Source organism: Bufo bufo, chromosome 3 (assembly GCF_905171765.1).
Source record: "Bufo bufo chromosome 3, aBufBuf1.1, whole genome shotgun sequence".
In the NCBI taxonomy this organism is placed as follows: Eukaryota; Metazoa; Chordata; class Amphibia; order Anura; family Bufonidae; genus Bufo; species Bufo bufo.
Window position 1 is genome coordinate 374412007 of NC_053391.1, and position 18947 is coordinate 374430953.

The 18947-nt window shown below is 41.1% G+C and overlaps 1 protein-coding gene across 2 annotated transcripts in view; it reads left to right on the forward strand.

Moving 5' to 3' along the window:
* BRIP1 (BRCA1 interacting helicase 1) overlaps positions 1-18947 on the forward strand; it is a 357704-nt gene that overhangs the window by 79778 nt on the left and 258979 nt on the right. The gene's annotated exons all lie outside the window — the stretch shown is intronic.

An 18947-nucleotide genomic window follows, 5' to 3' on the forward strand; every position in this document is an offset into this window, starting at 1 on the left:
AAAGACTAAACTTCAGACAGAAAGGTCCACAAACAAACAGCAACTGAAAACCTTTGCAGAGCATTAAAAAGGAGGAAACACATCGTCTGGTGATGTCTATGGGTTCAAGACTTCAGGCAGTCATTGCCAACTGAGGGTTTTCAACCAAGTATTAGAAATTAACATTTTATTTACAAATGTTTAATTTGACCAATTACTTTTAAACCCCTCGAAATGAAGGGATGGAGTTTAAAAAATACTTTGGTTCCTCACATTTTTATGCAATCATTCTGTTTAACCCACTAAATTAACCCCTTCAACCCCGGGCCTGTTTTCACCTTCCTGCCCAGGCCATTTTTTGCAAATCTGACATGTCGCTTTATGTGGTGATTAACTTTAAAACGCTTTTACTTATACAGGCCATTCTGAGACTGTTTTCTCGTCACATATCGTATTTCATGACAGTGGTAAAAATGAGTAAAAAAAATATATAATTTTCATTCATAAAAAAATACCAAATTTACCAAAATTTGCAAATTTCTGAATTTCCAATTTCTCTACATTTATAATAGATAGTAATACCTCCAAAAATAGTAATTACTTAACATTCCCCATATGTCTACTTCATGTTTGGATCATTTTGAAAATGACATTTTATTTTTGGGGATGCTAGAAGGCTTATAAGTTTGGAAGCAAATCTTCCAAAACCCACTTTTTAAGGACCAGTTCAGGTCTGAAGTCACTTTGTGAGGCTTACATAATAGAAACCACCCAAAAATGACCCCATTTTAGAAACTACACCCCTAAAGGTATTCAAAACTGATTTTACAAACTTTGTTAACCCTTTAGGTGTTCCACAAGAATTAATGGAAAATGGAGATGACATTTCAGAATTTCACTTTTTGGCAGATTTTACATTTTAATCATTTTTTTTTTCAGTAGCAAAGCAAGGGATAACAGCAATATAAAAACTCAATATTTATTACCCGGATTCTGCGGTTTACAGAAACACCCCACATGTGATCGTAAACTGCTGTACGGGCACACGGCAGGGCGCAGTAGGAAAGGAACACCATATGGTTTTTGGAAGGCAAATTTAGCTGAACTGGTTTTTAGATGCCATGTCTCATTTGAAGCCCCCCTGATGCATCCCTACAGTAGAAACTCAAAAAAGTGACCACATTTTGGAAACTACGGGATAAGGTGCCAGTTTTATTGGTAATATTTTGGGGTACATATGATTTTTAATTATTCTATATTATAAATATTTTTTTATTTTTGCAGCGTTTACCTGAGGGATTAGGTCATGTGACTTTTTTATAGAGCAGATCGTTACGCAAGTGGCAGTACCTCATACGTCTACTTTTTCTTATTTATTTAAGTTTTACACAATAATAACTTTTTTGAAACCGAAATAATGATATTTTAGTGTCTCCATAGTCTGAGAGCCATAGCTTTTTTCATCTTTTGACCGATTCTCTTGGTAGGGTCTCATTTTTTGTGGGATTAGGTGACAGTCTGATGGTACTATTTTGGGGGCATACACCTTTTTTGATCACTTGCCTGTTGCAATTTTTGTGATATAATGTGACAAAATTATAATTTTTTTTTTCTTTCCAGTGTTCACCTGAGTGGTTAGGTCATGTGATATTTTTATAGAGCCAGTCATTACGGACGCGGCGATACCTAATATGTGTGGGTTTTGTTAGTTTATTTCTGTTTTTTTTATTTTTTATTATTATAAAATAAGGGGAAAGGAGCGTTTTTTTTCTTTTTTACTTTATTAATTTTATTACTTTATTAATTTTATTAAAAACTCTTTTTTCTTTACTTTATTTATGACATAAATATCCCCTCTGCAATGCATTAGAATACATCTGTATTGTAATGCATTGCCTGTTAGTGAATGACACTGAGTCATACACTAACAGGTTGCCTAGGAGACCCAGCCTGAGGCTGGATCTCCTCGGCACCCGTAGAAGGCAGTTCCCGAATGCAAGGCATTGGGCAGCCTCTGCACGGCATCGGGCTGCCTTGTGTCGCATTGGGTCCCCACCACAGCAGCGCGGGGACTCGATGCGATCACTCACCCGACACAAACCCCTTCTATGTCGCGGTCAACGTCAAATTGCGGGAACGCAGTGGTTTCCATGACGTAGTAGTACGTCATAGGTCGGGAAGGGTTTAAAGCTGGAAGTCTGAACTTCAACTGCGTCTGAATTGTTTTGTTCAAAATCCATTGTGGTAATGTACAGAACTAACATTAGAAAAATGTTGTCTCTGTCCAAATATATATGGACCTAACTGTATATATTGCAAGTAGGCACCAAGTTTGGTGAGTGAACCAATGATTTATGTAAAGCTCTAGTTTTATTTAGCTGACAATGTTATATAGATTATGGTTTCTATTTTGTGTATTGTAGTGTCATGTCCCGAGTACGATGTCCTCCTTTTGAGGGTTATGAAATTGGCCACTGTGTAGCCGATCTAGTTGGACATGTTTTTTAGTTAATTTTTCAAAAGAATAAAAATAGAGATTATAATCGATAATTGTTCATAAAGTTAAAAAACTTGAGTTAAAACATATAGCTAAAATCACCCAGCCTTATGTGGTGAAGAGAGTTTATTCTTGTTCAAAGCTTTTGACCAGTTTCACATACATAGAGACATCCGGTAGGACTTTTGGTACATATAATCAAGTAGACCACATTTGGCGTGGTGCAAGTGAAAGTTCCCTGGAATCTTTGTAGATTCAGTAGTGTATTGGGAATCCGTATCTTGTCAGTGGTTCATTATGTATGTGACGTGCAATACCCCAGAATATGGTACGTATAAATAGTTCTCATCATTTAAAGGGAATCTGTCACCTGGATTTTGGGTATAGAACTGAGGACATGGACGGCTAGATCGCCACTAGCACATCCGCAATATCCAGTCCCCATAGCTTTTGCTTTTATTGTGTATAAAAACCGATTTTATAGATATGCAAATGTAACGCCGCCCCTGGGCACCTTCAGAAGCTCATTTGCATACGTTTAAAAAGTGGTTTTTTTTCATGATCTGGACGAGGGACACAGAAAACAAAGGTACCATTGTAATGAGGGTCAAAGAGTCTATAACCTGATCTGAGCTGTCCAAAACGCTCAGATTAGGTGAAAGACTCCCTTTAAGTGATGTCTAAATTTTTTTTGTTCTTTATCTTGATGTTGGTGTCCAAAAAGTTTGTTTCAATAAATCTGTGGTTGTGTATTAAGCTGATGGTGGGATAAAACTGATTGAAGCATTCATGGATGTTTTAGTTGTTCAGATTCAGTCCAGATGATTTTTTTTTTTTTTTACATTTAGACACTTGTAACTTAGAACTGCCCAATATAATTTCCCCAAATTTATTTACGTAAACAGTTGGATAGTTGTGTTTGTTCTGTCCCCAGTGTACGAGTATGGCAGTGAAAGGGTTAAAATACACTAGCAGCTGTCTCATCAGCTCTTGAGATTTCCACACTCTTTATATGACAGGTGGCAACATTCACATTAACAAGGGGTCCCCTGTACCTTTCATTTCTTACTGTTGTCCTCCCCAATGAAATATTGGTGGGTACTGTTTCATTCTATCCTGGAAGCATAGGACTCCACCGCCAAACTGTTTTCCCTTTTTATATTAGTTATTTTGGAAAATAATACCAGCCTTAATGTGTTGACATAGTTTTAATTGCAGAAGCATGAAGTGCGAGTAAATGTTGCCATGTTGTATATAGTTGGCAGTGAAGTCATTTCTCAGTAGGATAATAAAAAGTGGCGAAAATGTCTTAAGAATGTGAACACTAATTACTGTAACCACTGAACGCCTTTTAACAGACTAGGGTGGCGGGGGAGGGGGCTAATAAAGCAGTACAGTCTTGGTACGTACAGATTGCACAGACATTGTTTTTTCACGTTTCTTTTTTTAAGTGAATTTAAGGTTTTTAGCTGCATGTAAAATACTATGAATATCATGGATGGAAAGAGCAAGCCATCAGCACCCGGACCTGGATTGCCCCTGACTGTAGATGTGAATCAGGAATAATTTTTTCTCATTGTCTACCATGATCAATGTGTATTGTCCAAATGAGCTGGTGTAGGCCTTTTTACCCCTTCTCCATGAAGTAACATTATTCCCTTCTAGATTGTAAGCTCTTGTGACCAGGGCCCTCATTCCTCTTGCTTTAAAGGGAATCTGTCACCTATTTTGAGCCTATAAAACTGTTAACATAGCAATGTGCAATAAAGTACCTTCATTCCAGCAAGTGTCTTCTTTCTTTTATTCAACTTTTCATTCAGACGAAAAAGCCATTTTTCTGATATGCAAATTAAGTCTCAAGGTGCCCAGAGGGGCTTTATTACTCTTCTCTAGTGCCCAGTAACGCCCCCCTGCAGTGTCCAGCCCGCCTTTCTTCCAAGCCCAGCACGCCTCTTAAGAAATAAACGTACTCCTACATCCTTGCCGAACGGCGCCGCCCCCTCCACTACGTCATATAATTTATTCACTGCACCGTCCTTGCTTCCTCCTCTCTTGGCCTCCGAAATCCCGCGCAGGCGCAGTATCGCTTAGTGCCTGCGCCTGTACGATACTCCTGCTCCAGAGGGCATCAGCTCTCAGATTACGTCACTGGGCTCGGCGCATGCCCAGAGACACTATTGAGGCTGTTGCCCTCAGGACCAGGAGTATCGTACAGGCACTCAGCGATACTGCGCCTGCGCGAAATTTCGGAGGCCAAGAGAGGAGGAAGCAAGGACGGTGCAGTGAATAAATTAAATTACGTAGTGGAGGGGGCGGCGCCGTTCGGCAAGGATGTAGGAGTACATTTATTTTTTAAGAGGCGGGCTGGGCACTGCAGGGGGGCGTTACTGGGCACTAGAGCAGAGTAATAACGCCCCTCTGGGCACCTTGAGACTTAATTTGCATATCAGAAAAATCGCTTTTTCATCTGAATGAAAAGTTGAATAAAAGAAAGAAGACACTTACTGGAATGAAGGTACTTTATTGCACATTGCTATGTTAACAGTATTATAGGCTCAAAATAGGCGACAGATTCCCTTTAATTGTTGACTTGTTTGTTGCTATGTAATGGATGATTTTGTTTGTACCTGAACCCCTGATTGTAAAGTGCTGCGGATTCAGACCTCCATGCCAGACCCCTGTCAGACCTCACATCAGACCTCCATGTCAGACCTCACATCAGACCTCCATGCTAGGTCCCCATTAGACCTCAGATCAGAGATAAAATAAAGAACTTCACTTACCTCCAGTAAAGGAGCGTTTGCTCCTCCAGTGGCGCTCCCTACTCTTCTCCGGCCCGCGCTGTACTGTCACCTGAATGAGTGAAATGTTGGGTCATAGTGCGCACACCACGTCCTGAGAGCATTTACTTGGTTATTTTTAGAACTCCCATAGATGTGACTAGACACAGCCACACTTTAGTGGCCGCCTCTCCACTCTTGATTGTGTGAGATGGCCTTGTGGATATGTCAAAACGTCAAGACTTGCAGTGCACCGCGGGCCTAGGGAAGAAGACAAGGGAGGGTGAGTACCGGAAACACTCAGAGCACTTTACCCGCTCCCCGCACCTAATGCATAATAGTGAGCGCTTCCATAATGGTTAAGTTGATAGTGATCTGTGAAGACAATAGGGTGTAAAAGACGGATTTAGCTGGAATCTGATTGGTTGAGTTGGTCAACTAAGCCAGTTTTCCTTTACACCAGTTTTTATAAATCGACACCATTGTCCCCTCATGTAAATAGGAATGCCGATACGGTCAAGCACGCATTAAACTCTAGATGTTAGCTGGAGGTTACACTGAATTGCTTTAATCCTTCACAAATTAAATTGGTATATGATAGGATTTGGCCGGCTGTAGACCTATCCCGGGCATTAGTGAGTTGATTGTCAAAATATGTCATTTAATATAATAATCCCAGTATTCTGACAGTGTAAATAGAGAGCACATGTTAGGGCTAAAAATAAAATCTCACATGGGTCGTGGAACTCTAAGGTCACTTAAAGTATATTTTCTTTTTTTTAATGTATTAATTTTTTTTTTATTAAATAAAAACTGTAGAAAATCTCTAATTGCATCTCCTTTGTACTAAGAGAGTTTGCCAATAAGACATAAACATGCTTGATTCTACAGTAAAACCTCTCCAAAAGACCATCGCTTTGAGAAGACCACCCAGCCATCCAGACCAGATTTCTTATGACAAGTTTTCAGACCCATCGTATATTATACATACTGACTGGCCATAGACCCTGCAGGGAAATATCCTGGTGGGCCAATGCCCAGGGGGCCACCCAAACCCTCCTCACTCCTGCTGACTGGATACATAATGATCTGATGCTCTCAGAGTTAATTATTGCTGGGATCATAAGATCCTTTTGTCCCTGGCCAGTGGGCGCAGGTACCCTCAGGACGGTGATACAATTGGATACTTGGAAGGAGACTCAGATATTTTATTTTTGTCTTCTTTCCTTGGCCACTTGGGTAGCATACTACTAGGGGCAATATAGGGAATAGGGGAAGTCCAGGCGGCATGCTGAAGGTAGGACTGGCTTGGTACTGTAGCCTGCATCTCACCTTCTAAGCCCCCTGCTCTATATCTTAGAGACAACTGGAGGAGGACAGAACGTGGCAGCTATTGATGACTACCACCGCTTCTGGGGCGATATTTTGTGCTGCACTGTGATAGTTGGTTCTTTTGGGATGGTATTTTGTGCTGCACTGTGGTATTTCTGACTCTGCCTACTTGTGTTGATCCTGTCTACTTATGTTGCCCCACCTTCTGTCAATTTGGACTCGCCTACAGCATGGTGCCACTTTTAGGTTTTTTTTTCTAGGGCCACTCTACGTTCCCAGTCTGCCCCTGTATACTGTCCATCTTCTTGAGAGAAGCCACTCTTTCACCTTTGTAAACCACTTTTCAGTGCAATATTGGCTGGTTGTCTCAGAGGTTTCACTGTAGTTAATTTATAGCCATTGTCATAATGAATAATTTGGGTAAATAGCATCTGATATTTGTGGTAGAGTGTAGGAAAATCATGTGTTCCCTTATTAATACCCTTCCAATCATTTTTTAAAAGTCTATGACTTTACACTATTGGTCAGTGTATATAGGTGTGTGATTAGTTGTCTTTTTATATTTTACGTATGTGGGTTATTAAGTGCTACAGTCAGGTCCATAAATATTGAGACATCAACACAATTCTAACATTTTTGGCTCTATACACCACCACAATGGATTTGAAATGAAACAAACAAGATGTGCTTTAACTGCAGACTGTCAGCTTTAATTTGAGGGTATTTACATCCAAATCAGGTGAACAGTGTAGGAATTACAACAGTTTGCATATGTGCCTCCCACTTGTTAAGGGACCAAAAGTAATGGGACAGAATAAGAACCATAAATCAAACTTTCACTTTTTAATACTTGGTTGCAAATCCTTTGCAGTCAATTACAGCCTGAAGTCTGGAACGCATAGACATCACCAGATGCTGGGTTTCATCCCTGGTGATGCTCTGCCAGGCCTCTACTGCAACTGTCTTCAGTTCCTGCTTGTTCTTGGGGCATTTTCCCATCAGTTTTGTCTTCAGCAAGTGAAATGCATGCTCAAACGGATTCAGGTCGGGTGATTGACTTGGCCATTGCATAACATTCCACTTCTTTCCCTTAAAAAAACTCTTTTTGGTTGCTTTTGCATTATGCTTTGGGTCATTGTCCATCTGCACTGTCAAGCCGTCCAATGAGTTCTGAAGCATTTGGCTGAATATGAGCAGAAAATATTGCCTGAAACACTTCAGAATTCATCCTGCTGCTTTTGTCAGCAGTCACATCATCAATAAATACAAGAAAACCAGTTCCATTGGCAGCCATACATGCCCACGCCATGACACTACCACCACCATGCTTCACTGATGAGGTGGTATGCTTAGGATCATGAACAGTTCCTTTCCTTCTCCATACTCTTCTCTTCCCATCACTCTGGTACAAGTTGATCTTGGTCTCATCTGTCCATAGAATGTTGTTCCAGAACTGTGAAGACTTTTTTAGATGTTGTTTGACAAACTCTAATCTGGCCTTCCTGTTTTTGAGGCTCACCAATGGTTTACATCTTGTGGTGAACCCTTTGTATTCACTCTGGTGAAGTCTTCTCTTCATTGTTGACTTTGACACACATACACCTACCTCCTGGAGAGTGTTCTTGATCTGGCCAACTGTTGTAAAGGGTGTTTTCTTCACCAGGGAAAGAATTCTTCGGTCACCCACCACAGTTGTTTTCCGTGGTCTTCCGGGTCTTTTGGTGTTGCTGAGCTCACCGGTGCGTTCCTTCTTTTTAAGAATGTTCCAAACAGTTTTAGCCAGGTCTAATGTTTTTGCTATCTCTCTGATGGGTTTTTTTTTTTTTTCTCAGCCTAATGATGGCTTGCTTCACTGATGGTGACAGCTCTTTGGATCTCATCTTGATAGTAGACCGCAACAGATTCCAAATGCAAATAGCACACTTGAAATGAACTCTGGACCTTTTATCTGCTCATTGTAATTGGGATAATGAGGGAATAACACACATCTGGCCATAGAACAGCTGAGAAGCCAATTGTCCCATTACTTTTGGTCCCCTAACAAGTGGGAGGCACATATGCAAACTTTTGTAATTCCTAAACCGTTCACCTGATTTGGATGTAAAGGCCCTCAAATTAAAGCTGACAGTCTGCAGTTAAGGCCTCATGCACACGGCCGTGTTCCGCGGCCGAGAGCGGTCCGCGGTAACCCGGCCGGGATTCCTGCTGACAGCAGGAGCTCCTGGCGTCATTGGTTGCTATGACGTCGTGCGCTTCATGCCGCCGCTGCTGTACAGTGATACACTCGTATAGATCATACGAGTGTATCACTGTACAGCAGCGGCGGCATGAAGCGCGCGGCGTCATAGCAACCAATGACGCTGTGCGCTCCTGCTGTCAGCAGGAATCCCTGCCGGGTTACCACGGACCGCTCTCAGCCGCGGAACATGGCCGTGTTCATGAGGCCTAAAGCACATCTTGTTCGTTTCATTTCAAATCCATCGTGGTGGTGTATAGAGCCCAAATTTTTAGAATTGTGTCGATGTCCCAATATTTATGGACCCGACTGTATAATTTTTTTTTACGTTTTACGAGGTTGCCCCATGGGGACAATTATGGCACATCCACAGCATATGCCATAAATGTCCAACAGGTTCCTCTTTTGGGACCCGCTCTTTTTCAAGAACTGATAGGTGGCCACATGTGCCCAGCTCTTTCCATTCACTTCTTTGGGATTTAAAAAAAAATAAATAGCTGAGAGCATTTACTTGGTTATTTTTAGAACTCCCATAGATGTGACTAGACACAGCCACACTTTAGTGGCCGCCTCTCCACTCTTGATTGTGTGAGAGTGCCTTGTGGATATGTCAAAACGTCCAAGTTCAAATTCTCTTTGAAATCTCTGGTTGCCTATAGTTGCCGCTAGGGGGTGCTTAGCCGCTCACTAAATTCAATTTTTTTTTTATTGAATTAAATGAGATCGGTAAAAGGTTGTGATTCCATCGGGGTTCATTTTTCCATTGTCCTGATCCGTTATATGTGTAGAACTTGTGACATGATTGACAAGACTGGCACCTGACAGACCCCATTGACTATAATAGATGCATCAGGTTACTATCATGCTGCCCACCATTTTACCAGGCAGTATTATGCAGCATATTTTCTACAGAATCTGCAACAGAGACCCGTAACAGAGCCTCTGATGCGAACGCAGCCTAAATCTAAATTTTTGGACCTAAAAATGAAATGATGTTCACAGCGGAAAGTACACTTTAAATGTATGTTACATTATGTTTTATCTCTTCTCTTTTGATGTGTGGTTGTGGTGGGTCGCGCAGGGTTATAGAGATTTGGAGTTCTTGTTTACGTCGTCTCAATCTGTTTAGGGAACGTTTAATAAAAAAATGACAACAGTGAATAAAACTTGCTTAATCAGATTTGATCCATTTAGCTTGAATTTCACAGTCTGGTGTACACCATCTTGGCTATAATGCAAGACTGAAAGATAAAATACCTTATCATTTTCATATCCTGTTTAGAAACACTGTCTTCAAGGAAGCTGTCCTTGCTAACAAATTGACATTTGCTTGCCAGTAATCCCTTTTTACAGTGCAGCCAACATAAAATGAGTTGGCAAAAGCTTGAGTTTTTTGACCAAGCACATTCCAGATTTTATTTGAAAGAAATGATAGAGCATTAAGTGTACATAGAAGAGACTGGGATGGATATAATTGTCTTGTAATTATTTACGGCTGCAGTTTACTCTTCTGTTGCTTTTTATGGCTGAGCTAATGCCATTATTGCAGTGAAAATGGGGTAAAATGTAGTAACTACTTCAGTGCTGTGAAAAATTATTTGCCCCTTCCCCATTCCTTCTCTTTTTCATATTTATCACATTGGAGGTGGTGTGACAGCACAATCTGTAGCCTGTATCTTTACTTTCCTAAAGGTAGATTTAGACGGGCCGATGGAGCGTCCGATTGTCAGGAAGGAAGTGTTCCTTCCTGACAGTGGGCTGCTCGTTCCTTGTAGGAGACTGCGCATTTACATGCAGCGATCTCCTTCACAGTATGAGGAAGAGCTATTGTGATCCCTCGTCTTCATACAGAAGCATTTTTTTGGGCACGACCTGCTGCCCAGAAACGATGATTGATGTTACTGCACTTAATACAGGATCACTCGATGAATGAGCATTTTGCTTGTTTATCAGTAGATCGGTGACACATTTATATGGCCAGATTATCAGGAACGTTCGTTCCTGATAATCTGGCCGATTATTGGTTCATCTAAATCCACGGTAGCAGTTCGTAATCTAAATTCATATCAGTCTAACCTGGAGATAAGTGCTACAGATCAATCCATCAGATGAGAAGGAAACGTCCGCAGATGCACTAAAACTGAAAGCTGTAGAGGAAAACCAGTTTTTAAGATAGACCAACTGAAAAAAATAATTTTTAGCCCAAAATGATCAGAATGCAATAATACAAAAAATAGTTGCCCCCAATGGTGGCCACAGCCTTTAAAGCTCATTATGCAGCAGGATCATGATCTGAAGCACACAACAAAGTCCACCTGTGAAAGATGCGAAAGAACCAACATTAAGGTCTGATTGCCGTGCAAAAAAAATGAGCCCTCACACAGATCTGTAGAAATATAAAAACGTTATGGGGGTCAGAATATAGCGATGGAAAGAATTTTTTCCCCCCAAAGTTTTATTTTTGTTCCAGTAGTAAAGCACAAAAAAAACTATATAAATGTGGTATTGCTGTAATCGTACTGACCTGGATAATGAAGGGAACAGTTCAGTTCGCATAGGAAATGCTTTTAAAACGAAACCCATAAAACTATAACGCATTTGTGTTTTATTTTTCAATTTCCCACTGCATAGTATGTGCAACTTTTCCCGCCAAAAACAAAAACAAAACAAGCCCTCATATGTCTGTGTGAATGGGGGGGGGGGGGGGGGGAAGGAAAGCTATCGCTCTGGGAAGGCAGGGAGTAAAAAAAAGAAAATCGCCATGTCCTCAAAGGGTTAAAATTAGTTTGATTATTTCAAACATTTCAATGTGACAAAATAGAAAAATTCCAGTTTTTCACAGCAGTGTATATACAAAAATACATTTCGGGTGGGGGGTTAGCTGTAATGAAAGAGGTTAGAGGGCTGCCCTCTCTCACTCTACTGACACCCCATGAAGCTACCGTGGGGTGCTGATGTGTTGTCATTGTAGCCTGGGGCCTGCCGGTGTAACATAGTCAGGCATAATGCATTGCAATGCAGCAGGATTATTGCATTGCATTGTATTGTTTTAGGGATCAAACTATGATAAGTAGAAGTCCCAAAGTGGGCAATGGAAAAAACTGTTTATCAAAGGAAAAGAATAGTTCTACAAACCGTATTTTTTCCTATTGGGGTACATCAACCTAGAATGTAAACTCAGCTGATAGAATTCAGCGTGTCAAAATCTGCATGTTACAATTGTATTTGTTACTGATTTTGTTTCAGATTTTCTGTTACTGAGGCGAGATGAGACACCGTTTCAACCACCTCCCGGCCGTGAAACAGCAGAGCACTCCGGCATTCGCTGTTACGGGAGCTCTCATTGTTGTGCATGAGAACTATGGAAACAGCGTCGCACAACAAGCTATGCTGTTTCCCTTACTCAGAAATAACATAGCTTGCCGTCCTACGCTGTTTCTGTAGCTCTCATGCACAACGATGAGAGCTCCCGTAACAGCGAATGCCGGAGTGCTCTGCTGTTTCCCGACTGGGAGGTGGTCGGGACTGCTTAACAGCTTAATGAGACAACCCCTTTAAAAGGGGTTATCCAAGAGTATTAAAATGTCCCCGTGCGCAGATGAAACATCCGGGGGAGGTGTTCAGCCAGCCAGCCAATGACAGGCGGGGACTGGGATGAGCCTCCCTAGCATCGTGGGTGATTCTAGGGAGGCTTGTCCCTATCAATGGCTGCTCCCCCTGACATCGGATGTTTTCATTCGCGCACAGGGAGAAGCTGCAGCGGCGGTTAAGGGACAGGGAGCGGGGTAAGTATATTAACAGTGAGGGGCCCGGCATATGGGGGAACATTTTATATTATTGGATAACCCCTTTGATTTTCATGTGAAAAAATTTAAATGGTGCGGGTAAGATTTCTTAAACTCTGATCCACATTGCTGTTGCTGTAAATGCTGTGGATTTTCTGCCTGCAATTCTGTCGGAAAATCTGCAGCCTATATGTCCCTTGTGGGCATACCCTAAAAGTGCTTTTATTTGGCACATATACAGTCCTGATCAAAAGTTTAAGACCACTTGAAAAATGGCAAAAAATCATATTTAGCATGGCTGGATCTTAACAAGGTTCCAAGTAGAGCTTCAACATGCAACAAGAAGAAATGGGAGTGAGACAAAACATTTTTTGAGCATTCAATTTAATGAAAACAACGAATAAACTGAAACAGGCTGTTTTTCAGCTGATCAAAAGTTTAGGACCACACCTCCAAAAAAAAACAAACAAAACCCCTTCGAAACAGAAATCCAAACATGAACTCAGTAATGAGTAGCTCCGCCGTTATGGTTTATCACTTCCAAAATTCGTTTCGGCATGCTTGATGCAAGCGTTTCCATGAGGTGAGTGGGAACATTTCTCCAAGTGGTGAAGACGGCCGCACGAAGGCCATCTACTGTCTGGAACTGTTGTCCATTTTTGTAAACTTCCCTTGCCATCCATCCCCAAAGGTTCTCAATTAGATTTAGATCAGGGGAACACGCAGGATGGGCCAAAAGAGTGATGTTATTCTCCTGGAAGAAGTCCCTTGTCCTGCGGGCATTGTGTACTGTAGCGTTGTCCTGTTGAAAAACCCAGTCGTTACCACACAGACGAGGGCCCTCAGTCATGAGGAATGCTCTCTGCAACATCTGGACATAGCCAGCAGCCGTTTGACGCCCCTGCATTTCCTGAAGCTCCATTGTTCCACTGAAGGAAAAAGCACCCCAGACCATTATGGCGCCCCCTCCACTGTGGCGCGTAGAAAACATCTCAGGTGGGATCTGCTTGTCATGCCAGTAACGTTGGAAACCATCAGGACCATCAAGGTTACATTTTTTCTCATCAGAGAATAAAACTTTCTTCCACCTTTGAATGTCCCATGTTTGGTGCTCTCTTGCAAAGTACAAACGAGCAGTTCTGTGGTGTTCAAGGAGACAAGGTCTTTGAAGTCGTTTTTTGTTTTTGAAGCCCTTCAGTCTCAGATGCCGTCTGATGGTTATGGGGCTGCAGTCAGCACCAGTAAGGGCCTTAATTTGTGTCGAGGATCGTCCAGTGTCTTGACGGACAGCCAATTGGATTTTTCGGCTAAGTGCTGATAAAAATTTTTTGGGTCTTCCACTTGACTTTTTTTGTTCCATAACCCTCAGGATCATTTAAGAAATTCCAAATGACTGTCTTACTGCGTCCCACCTCAGCAGCGATGGCGCGATGTGAGAGACCCTGCTTATACAGTTCAACAACCCGACCACATTCAAAAAGGGAGAGTTTTTTTGCCTTTGCCATCACAACGTGTGACTACCTGACAGAAAATGATAATGAATCCACATCTTTGCACAGATTTGGCCTTTTAAAGGCATGTGGTTCTAAAATTTTGGATCAGCTGAAAAACAGCCTGTTTCAGTTTAATCGTTATTTTCAATTTAATTGAATGCTCAAAAAATGTTTTGTCTCACTCTCATTTCTTCTTGTTGCATGTGTAAGCTCTATTTGGAACCTTGTTAAGATCCAACAATGTAAAATATGATTTTTGGACATTTTTCAAGTGGTCTTAAACTTTTGATCAGGACTGTATATAAATCCTTTTGCCACAACCCTTAAAAACTATAAGGGTGAGTTCACATCAAGTTTTTGCCATATGTTTAACATACACAAAAAAAGTAAGACTCAGACAGATGACATACCGCCACCTTAGAGTACCATTGTAAACAAACGTATATGTTAACAGGTGCCTCAGACCGATGCCATACTGTGGTATCCTTCCCCATAGAGTTCCATTGTAAAACAAAAAACAAACAAAAAAAAGTATATGTTAACGTATACATTTTTTTGCAGGACTTTGCAGCATGGGAAAAACGTGGTACACTACGCTTCCCCATCATCATTCTGCAAAATAAAAAATAAAATATGCGTACACCTCCTTTTTTTTTTTTTTTTTTTTTACAGTGGAAAACTATGGTGACAGATGCCACATTTTTTGTGTACTTTAACCCCTTAAGGACTCAGCCCTATTTCACCTTAAATACTGTTATGTATCTGACTGACATTAGCGATGCACTAATGTCAGTACTACATAACAGTATATTTCTAACATTAGTTCTTGCAGCCGTTTTTGTAAAAAATGCACTTTTATTATATGCTAATGAGCCTCTAGGTGCTATGTGGGCGTAAAATCAGCACCTAGAGGCTCCGTCCACTCACCCATTATCCCGCCCAGGTCCCCTGTTCTGCCCGCCCAGCTCCTCTTGATTGATGCCATGGTCCACCGCATCATTGACGAAATCCCGCTCCTGCGCCGTTCACTTCTGTCTTCGGCGCAGGCGCAGTGAGTGAAGGACGCTCTCCTGATGCCGGCTTCCTCACTGTGACGTAGTCGGCGCAGGCGCAGTGACTAATCCGGCCCAGGAGCGCATTACACTTTTTGTGATGTAAGGTGACAAAAAATGGTTTATTTAGCACAGTTTTTATTTAACATTTTTTACGGTGTTCATCTGAGGCGTTAGCTCATGTGATATTTTTATAGAGCCGGTCGATACCGACGCGGCGATACCTAATATGTATCCTTTTTTTTTTTTTTTATGTAAGTTTTACACAATAATATAACTTTTGAAACAAAAAAAAATGATGTTTTAGTGTCTCCATATTCTGAGAGCCATAGTTTTTTCAGTTTTTGGGCGATTGTCTCAGGTAGGGGATAATTTTTTGCGGGATGAGGTGACGGTTAGATTGGTACTATTTTGGTGGGCAAACGCCTTTTTGATCGCTTGCTGTTGTACTTTTTGTGATGTAAGGTGACAAAAAAATTGTTTATTTTGCACAGTTTTTATTTTTTAGGGTGTTCATCTGAGGGATTAGGTCATGTGATATGTTTATAGAGCCGGTCGATACGGACGCAGCGATACCTAATATGTATACTTTTTTTTCCCCCCCTATCATTTACCAATTTTTTTTTTACTTTATTTGGGGAAAATTACGTTTCTGTTTATTTTTACTTGAAACTTTTAATTTTTTGGGGGGAAAACTTTATTTTTTCACCTTTTTATTTCACTTTTTTTTTTTGTCCCACTTTGGGACTTGAACTTTTGGGGGTATATTCCTTTACAATGCATTCCAATACTTCTGTATTGGAATGCATTGGCTGTATGAGTAATACTGTGTGTATTACTCATACAGCTTCTCGGGCCTGTGAGATCCCTTGCCGGTACGTCATGGGTCCTTAAGGACTCGGGGAAACATGCCGTACCGGTACGTCATGCGTCCCTAAGGGGTTAAGGGCTCATGCACACCACCGTATGTATTTTGTTGTCTGTAAAACACGGATCTGGAAAAAAAAAAACAACTGGATGACATCAGTGTTGCATCTGTTTTTTGGGGGGGATTCATTGGAACGATGCTTGTAACTGTCCACAAAACGGACAAGAACAGGACATGTTCAATTTTTTGGGTGGAACGAACATATGGACACAAAATGCACACAGAGTCATTTCCATTCGGACCTGTAAAAAGACGGAATGGAAACAGAAGAAAAATACGTTCATGTGAATGAGCCCAAAACTTATTACAAAACCGTCATGTGAACCCACCTTAACAAGTTACCAGTACACAAACTGACTGTGTAGGGACACAGGGGGATGTTAAAACACTGTTGTCAGTTTATTCATAAATATTTGGGAGGAATAACAGAGGAACTGTGCAGCACAGATCCTAAGTCAATATTCTCCAGAATTATCATTTCATAGGGAACACAAGTATTTGATAAAACGCTTTAGGAAATATAATAGGTCCTCTTAAATTTTAAAACGGTGATGGCACGCTGAGGTTTTACGCTTTCAAGTGGAATCACAGCTGTATGTTTGTATGTCCTTTCTAGAGATCCACACACCAGGTCACAGTGTCTGTAACACAGTACAGTTACCCAATGTGTGTCCTTTACATTTCATGAAATGAGGAGGCCCTTGTTTTTCAAGTTCTTTGACCTTCTTTTACCATGGGCATTTGCTGAGTGAGCCACGGTGTCCTAGCACCTTGGGATACAGTGTGAGCCCTTCCTTCTTCTCGACCATCAGGGTGTAATAAGTAACGGACATACAATTTGCGTAGGTTTTACACCCAAAACAATCCCCCCAGCAACACACTCTTGAGATTAGTTCTGCAGTGGCCATGACTTGGAGAAACTGGGGCAGCAACGTTAAGGAATCCCCATTTACACCAGCTAAGAAAGTAAACAGTAAATGGAGAGCAGTGTAACAAACACTTGCGGTATCAAGAAACCGGCTGTGAAAAGGATCTGTCTTAATGTGCTAGCCCACTGCGGTTTAACATATTGCTTACAACCTGCACAATGGGGTTTGAGTGACTTGAGTTACACATTCCAGGAGACTGGCAGTCTGTTACAATCAGAGCCCCAACTTTAGAGCAGGCTAATTTACAGAGATGGGATGAAGAAAGTTACGGATTTGTATTACACACTCTCACCTGACACCGTATCCGATCTCTATCCTGCTGATTGACATCTTGAATAAGTTCTTTGAAGCGAGTTCCAGCTTAATTAAAGCGTTTGCTTGGCTAGCAGTGATCTGTAAAAGCCTATGATAAATATTGAATCGGGTTCACCTGCTGGTTACTGTGAGTGGATAAACAGCTGCTTTGTGCGGGACTATAGCTGGGGAGTGCTACCCTCTGTTAAGAGTTAGAGTGGTTGAGAAGCCTTCGCCATGTCACTTCTCATATCCCAGCACGGTGCCCTCGTGTGAGATTTCACACAGCACGCCATTGAGACTTGTAACACTGAGATGGCTTTGTGACAATATGATTTTGTAGATGATGATAGGCCTTTATTCATCTTATCTATCCTCTACCTTGCATGACCGATCAAAGGCTTTCTGCTAATTGATTTTCCTTAATGTGTCATTGTTTTACCGCTCAGCTCCCTTTTTTGACGTTTTAATAATAGGTTGTAGATAATACCATAGGACTCCACATCGGCTTAGATCACTGGACTGTTAACAGTTTTTTAGGAGCCGTTTGGGACATTCAATATTAGAAATATGTGGAAACATTAAAAAGGCTTGCCTGTTTAAACAAAAAATTACCAATCTGTATATTAGAAGGTTACCATGCTTTTTGAGCAATTTTGACACTAAAGTGTTAAAATAGCCTAAAATAGTGAACTAAGTATAGATACAAAGTAAGGATAGTTTTAGTTATTGTTTTGACTCTTTGTTGTTTAATGTTTTTTTTCTCATGCATTGCATTGTCATCTATATTTTCTTGCATATACCAATAAGGATGTCAAATTTGGGTTTGAATTTTCAGGCTCTATTGCCATAGGTAGATAGTTATGATATCTAAGCATGCAGCATTTTTTGAATTGCAGGCTGCATAAAAAAAAAAAAGAAGTTGTAAAAATAGGAAACTAATGGTACTTTCACACTAGCGCCGCTGGATTCCGGCAGGCAGTTCCGTTGCTGGAACTGCCTGCTGGATCCGGCAATCTGTATGCAAACGGATGCCATTTGTAGACAGATTCGGATGTGTATCCGTCTTAAAAATGTATTACAATACCGGATCCATCTCTCCGTTGTCATCCGGAAAAACGGATCCAGTATTTATCTTTTTCATATTTTTAAAGGTCTGCGCATGCAGACCGGTTTGTTTTTTCGGAACACTTAGGGCCGGATCTGGCATTAATGCATTTCAATGTAGAATAATGCCGATTCCGGCAAGTCATCCGGAATTTTGGATGGAGAAAATACCTCGGTCCAAAAACCGTACAGTGACTGAACTGAAGACATCCTGATGCATACTGAACGGATTTCTCTCTATTCAGAATGCATTAGGATAAAACTGATCCGTTTTTTTCCGGTATTGAGCCCCTGTGACGGAACTCAAGGGCTCATTCACATCTGTGTTTAGCTTTCAGTCTTATTTTGAGCGTCAGTTGTGATCAGTATGCATCAGTTTGTGTCAGGTCCTTCAGGCATCTACGTAAATGTGAACTTCGCCTAGTCCAGATCCTGAGAATGGCCATGTGAATGAAGCTTTAGTTTATAAACTTATCACTTTGACTTATTTTGTGAAACGTGTTTGAAAACTTTGCCCCATGTTTTTTCGAGTGGT